Below are 6,900 nucleotides of genomic sequence, written 5' to 3' on the forward strand. Positions count from 1 at the left end.
GGTGCTTTGCTTGATATGTAGGAGGGTGAGAATGCAAAAACGTCGTTCTCTCTCTCTCTCTCTCTCTCTCTCTCTTTTTTTTCTTATACTAAGTATGTATCAGCCAAGACTATTTAGCTAAAATTTAATGAGCATACCCTCTCATTCTAGAGAATTCAAGATTCGAGCGTTCCTTATCAAAGTGATAGAGTTCTTTCCTCACACTTCTTGATTGTCTTACCATGAGTTAGAGTAGTGCACTACTTTTGGTTCTCTGATCTTGGTACATTTACGGACATTTACATACTTTCTTCAATGCATTTACTTCATTGTGCTAGAGAACTTACTCTCCAAGTCGTAGAGTGCTTTGCTCACACTTCTAGAAGGATGTAATCTCACATTGTATTAACGTCAGTGAGAGTAGTGCACCGCTTCTGGTTGTCTCGTGTTGGTACATTTACACATTGCTTCAAATCTATTTCCTTTATTATGTATGTGTCATGTTCATAATTTATGGTGAGTTTTGATTGCAGTTTTAGCATTTTCTTTGTAGTGTTAATGTTTCTTATAATGGGCCACAAAAGTCGTTGCGATCGTGTAGCTCATGTGTAAATGATATTAGTGTTACGTATGGAGCTATGGAGCATTAAGCAAAAAATGTTTAACATAATCATAAGCACATAAGCAAGAGAGTGAAGATGTAAGTAGCAAACTTGATTATTGAACTTGGTGAAAGCAATACAAGAAGCTTCATTATATAGCCTCGAGTGAGGCTTGAGAGTGGGTGAAAATTGGTCAAGATGGCAACCTCACTAGGTGCCAAGTGCATGTGCATACATCCCTACAAAGAGGGGTTGACCCTAGAGAAGCCAAAAGGTGGCTCATAAATTATAGGAAAATCATAAGTGCCAAAGTGCCTCGTCTCATGATACCCTCTCCTTAAACTAGTGCTTATAACTGAGACCAAGCGTTCTGCGGCTATCTCCAAAATGACACAATAGAATGAGGTAGAGGGTGGTAGGTATATGTGCTCAACAATATGTCCAAATCATAATCATAAACAAAAGTGAGTGGATCCATGATCCTGAGCAACCTAATCCTTTGCAACATTGATCTCATTCTTGGTTGTCTTTTGGATGTTGGTGATGGGATGGCTATCTTCTTCTTGGGTTGATCTTTAAAGAGGCATCTCATAGGTGGATGATCTAGTTTGCCACAATGGGTCAACTTACCACCTACTCGGTCAACTTTCAAAAAAACTATTAATTAGTTTCCAAGATTCGTAGATTCACCTGGAATCTGTGAATTCTAAAGCAAAAAAAAGAGTGTTGTCGCCATCATTTGTCTACGCGGCCTTTGCCCCGTTCCTCACCATGCCCGCCTATGCAAACGCCCCCTGACCCTCAGACATATAATCTCTCTCTCTCTCTCTCTCTCTCTCTCTCTCTCTCTCTCTCTCTCTCTCTCTCTCTCTCTCTCTCTCTCTCTCTCTCTCTCTCTCTCTACGGCTTCGTCTCCCTCTCGATGTTCACCCTTCAGACAAAGCAAGTATGTCTCCCTCTCTTTATCTCCTGCACTCGCCCTCTGTTGTTCCCTTCACCAATGCTAGGTGTCGTGATACCTTCCTTTCACCACAGCACCACGAGGTTGCTCTTGCAATGCCTTAGTGCACGGGCAGAAGAGGGAGAAGAAAGAGAGCATCGCCTGCAGCTCCTCGATGCAGACTGACATCCGCCTGCCCCCCGTCACGGCCCCATTGTTGGCTCAGCCCCCTTGCCATCACAACTTGGACCTCCGTTTTGCTTGAACGAACTGCTCCCAATGATCTTATGCAAGGCTACTCTCATCGCTGGAAATCTCCCTCTCTCACTACAGGATGATGCACGTGCATGACACCCTTCCACTCTTTCTATCTCTTGCAATCCCTCCTCCGAACCTCTACCCCTCTCGCGATGGCCATACCATGTACTAGACGACCTCCGCGCCTTTATCTGTCTCCCTCCCTCCGTTCATTCCTACCAGCTTGTACCGGCTTATCAAACACAGGAGGGCACACATGCAACCCATGGCTATAGAAGCACACCAAACAAATTGGCCTCTCTCTAGCTTCAGGCTCGTAACAATGCATCAAACCAGGGCCGCTCTCTATCTTCGGCTCGCAATGATGAAAAATCAGGGCAAAAAAATTCCCATGTTGCTCGTTGCTCGTTGCTCGTGCCACCTACTCGGTCTAAACTGCAATGTCGCAGCTCAGCTTGGCAAGGCTCTTCACCTGCACATGCCCGCAACGACGATCACCTCATCCTTGTATCCCCCTCCCATTGCACACACATGCCATCGCAATACAGAAAGAATTTGCACCTAGATCCAGGCCCTCGTCTGCAAATGAGCACGCACACCGACACATGCGACACTGCGGCTTCATCCAATCATCAAAAACTCTCTCTCTCTCTCTCTCTCTCTCTCTCTCTCTCTCTCTCTCTCTCTCTCTCTCTCTCTCTCCACGTGCCGTGTGCACTTTTCCCACTTTTTCTCCTTAGCTGCGAGAACAAAAAATAATCTCCCTCTCTGTACGTTTTCCCACACACCTGGCATCGGCCTTTTTCCCTCCCCTCGCCTTTTCATTTCAAAACATGAAGGCATCTCCTAAGATTCACTTTAATACAAATGAAACCAAAATTGGTGCGGCCTAATGGGTGTATTTATTATTCTTGTAGCATTCCTTTGATCGGTGGCCTATCTTTCCACATGAAAAACATTTGGTTTGGGAGGGTCAAGATACACTCTCCCCTTGGTTGGGTCTTGTGCTCCTCTTGTAGAAGGTCAATAACTACTTGAAGATCTTGTGCAAGCTCTTTCTCTTCTAAGCTCGTTACAATGTGATCATAATGGGTTGGAAGCACTCTCACTAACATTCTTTGTCTTCTTCTTTGACTTCACATTTGATGTAGGTAAGTTGTGTAAATAAGCTTGTAAGCCTACTCGGTAAGACTTGCAATGTCCTCCCCACTCTCCATGGTACCCCTATGCAACTGCCCTCCAAACTAGTAACTTTAGTTTTCACTCCTCTTGCCCCAAAAATTTTCTCCAATACCTACTAATTTTCAAAAGCACGCATGCACTCATCAACAAAGTTTACATGATTTGTGTGCAAGGCTATTGTCCAGCCTAGGGTAAGATCAGGCAGGCTAAGGGCCACGGAGGGCCAAGACTCACATGAGGTCAAGGGGTCCCATATTAAGCAGGCTAGGAGCCCATATATAGTGAGGTTGGGTGGAGAGTTGCATGATGGAGTCCTTGAGGTCTTACATTGGTATCAGAGCTCATGGGAGAGGGGAGCTATGGAGGAGGGGAAAGTATTGCATGTGGAATGCATGGCGTTGCATGTGATCTCTCTCTCTCTCTCTCTCTCTCTCTCTCTCTCTCTCTCTCTCTCTCTCTCTCTCTCTCTCTCTCTCTCTCTCTCTCTCTCTCTGCGGTCATGGAAAACAACCCACGTAGAATCGAGGATGGCCGACGAGGCCACGCGTGAAGGGACCCCAGTACACATGGAGGAGGTTTTTTGACCTACACAAAACCTCTTCCTCGCGGGCTCGTTGGAATTGCAAGACTCTCCTGAGCCTTTGTCACTGCCGAACAGCATTGTGATCACCACAACTCCCTCTTTCCCTCGATTTCGTATGTGTGCAAGACGACCATCGCTGGACTCAGGTCATTTTTTTTTAAATTATCAACAGTTTAGGGTCCAAATAAGCGGGTTTTTTTGGTACTTCGTTGGTAAGGGCAGAGGCCCACAATGGCGTCGTCTCTATGGCAGACGGCCAAAGCTTGGCTAGTTTTGGTTTTGCCAACTCATTAAAGCCTATAGGGTGTGGCAAAGGACCATGAGAAGCTTGGCCTTCTTGCGATGGGAAATCTCCGAACAAGAAACCACGGCTTCTGTCTCTCAGTAAAGTCATATGAGTGAGTACGAAGATGGAATCACCATATCCTCGAAATAGAGTTCGATACGATCAATCGTGATTCGTATTCAAGCAGGTATTCCAAACATGGTTTGGCAATAAACTACCTCGCTAAGAGGGTTTTAAACAAGGTGTTTTTAATCATGAACTCCAAGCATGGCTAGGACATTGTTCGGACAAGCATTATTATTAGACGAGTTTGGAGGCATGCAAGGTTCGAAAGCATGTGAGTTGAAGGCATACGAGGTAGACAGAGCTCACGGCCTGGAAGCTTGAGAGTACTTCTCTCGGGTCTATCCTCGTGCAAGCTTGAGGATGGTTGTTTGCATACCATCAAGATTAGGGAAGGCAAACAATATCACCTCCATATGCTAAGGGGCTTCCAAAAAAAAAAAAGCACTCAAGTTTCCAAACAAGAGCCATGTACACCGAGGGTGTCAAGCCAAAGCAGTGTTATTTCGATGGCAAGGCAAAGTCGGCATAATAAGTTACGTAGTTGATATATTTTATTTATATGGCATGCAACAGATATGTGTGCACTTTATGCACTCAAGGCACAAGCACGGCTTGTGACATTTACAACCAGTACCAAATTCTTGCTAAATACATTGTTAGCAAAGAGGAAGGATTGGTTGAAACCAAGAGTTAAGTACGGCTTGAGTACAAAAATGGGTCAGAAGCAGTGCTTCTCCAGCGTATCTCTTCATGGAAATGTCAGAAGCAAGGCTTCCTTTTTCATGCTTATGGTATAATACCTACCCACAGTCTGGAGTATGCTATGAACATATCGATTTGGGGGAGCTTTTGGAGTTTTACCACTGTATGGCATGACCATTCAATGGGCATTGCCATTATATCTTAGGCAACTTGCATTGAGACTTCCTACGTTTGGAATATGCTATGAAGCATACAAACTTGGGGGGGACTTGGCAATGACAGCCCAGGACAATTGGCCATAGCAGGGGGACGAGGTCAGACAATTTCAAGTTTTTCTATGTCTAAACCTTTAATTTGGAAAGAATTACCTACTATGCAAAGCAAAATGCTTTGCCATAATTGATAAGAAGCAAGGATTCAAACCCGTGCCAAGGTATTTGCCATTGACTTGGGATCAGAAGCAATGTCACACAGGTTTGGAGATTTGGCACTAGAGGGATATAAGTTCACATGAATTGTGATGTATCCATGCCAGTCCAGATTGTGCATGACCCTTATAGTATCGGCTCACTCTGTTGAGACCGTCACTTTAGCCAAGGCTTATCATTTCCTTTTTTGCTTGGCATGCATGGCGTGCCAATACGGTGGACTTAATTCCACCACATCATTGTTTACGCTTTCGCTATAACACCAACCACTCTATCAAGGATACAGTCAAACATTGAATGTTTAAAACCATTTAATCAAACAAACTTCATTCAAAGGCGAAGCGTCGAAAGTAAGTCAATTTGATACAGTCACGATCACTACCAAGGGTAGGTGGGTCAAGCTGTGACTTATGTTTTTTGCTACATCCCTATGAGAGAGTGTTGTATAAGCATACGCTTATTGGATAAGCTACGACATAGACATTGTTTGCACATAAGTATACACAAGGGGAATACACCATAGTAGTATAAGGGATTTTCCTCAACTCAACATTCTCTTTCCTAATTCTCTGCCAGGCTAGTGAAATTAGCTATGATTTTGCCAAACCTTTCTAAGTCGGTATGGTAAGAGGAAGGGCCAATGGGCCATTTGTTTAGAAGGGCTATGAGCCATCTCCTTCGAATGTCTAAGAGCAATCTATTTGTAATCCATCAGTGGTTGCTATCAAGATCGAAGAGATCTCCACAATTAAGTGCCCATCGATTCTAGTGGACATGCAAGAGTAGTGCTATTAGTGATTTTTTGGGTGTCACTTTATCACTACATACTTTTGGTGCGAAGATCAAGTTGAGTTTTTGAAAGTCTTCAACTCGTATACTCTTCTCTATACCAAGGTGTATAGATGAAGCAAACATTTCCGACCGCACGGCTGTCCGCACAAACCCATGATTATGGCTTTTCAAGTCTCAAAAAGCTCCAATGTGAATACAATTCCACCTTGAGCAGATTTCATATTTTGTCTATAGCACGAAGAGTATCTAAGAGCACAATTTTAGGGTAAGACCCAACTCGTGATAATTACGTTACTCAATAAGTGGTGATGATCAACACTTGGAATCTTCACAGTTGTACTTTCAAGGAAAGCTCCTCTAATCGACCAAGGGGTAACTGTCGTATCATTTGGAATATGTCACGGGTTTCAGATTTCCAAGGTAAAAACAATAATCATCAGGTAATTGTATGTGTCTATTCACTAATTTCTCTTTAGTGTTTAATTGACAGGTTAAGTTAGTACTGAGCCCCTTCAAGCAGGGCTTTGGTACTCCATGGTATGTTTCTAACTTAATCCCAACAGCAATGTACTTTGGTTGTTCCTATTGTATATGCTTTGATTACGTGTTCTTGGAATGGTATGTATGTGTTGTTTCCATTTTGCTCAACCGACACATGACAAGGTCATGTTGGAGCAAAACATCTTGGCAAAGTATTGTACCAGGGAATTTTTGCACTTTGCAACGATAGGCCTATATGGTACAGTTTTGTTTGGCACATGTTGTTAATCTCAAGGTGTACAACATGGTCCAAGAACTCATGGAGTTCGGTTTAGCCAGTGTGGAGCAAAGTATATGTCACTTAGTGTTTGCAATTACCTCAACACACAAGTACATCTCGTACTTGCTAGATGTCACTTTTTTTGACATTGTTTTTTGAGACATATTCCACATGTGGATAATATGAGTCTTTGGGAATGACACTAGTGCCTATTTCTCAATGACGTGTCATGACAGAGTCTCTAGGTGCTGGTCACGTCCATTTGTTTGACAATTTTGAGCACGCAATATCGGGAACAATTTTTGTGGCCAAAAATTGTGGG

Source organism: Adiantum capillus-veneris, chromosome 12 (assembly GCF_014529385.1).
Source record: "Adiantum capillus-veneris isolate H3 chromosome 12, ASM1452938v2, whole genome shotgun sequence".
Classification (NCBI taxonomy): Eukaryota; Viridiplantae; Streptophyta; class Polypodiopsida; order Polypodiales; family Pteridaceae; genus Adiantum; species Adiantum capillus-veneris.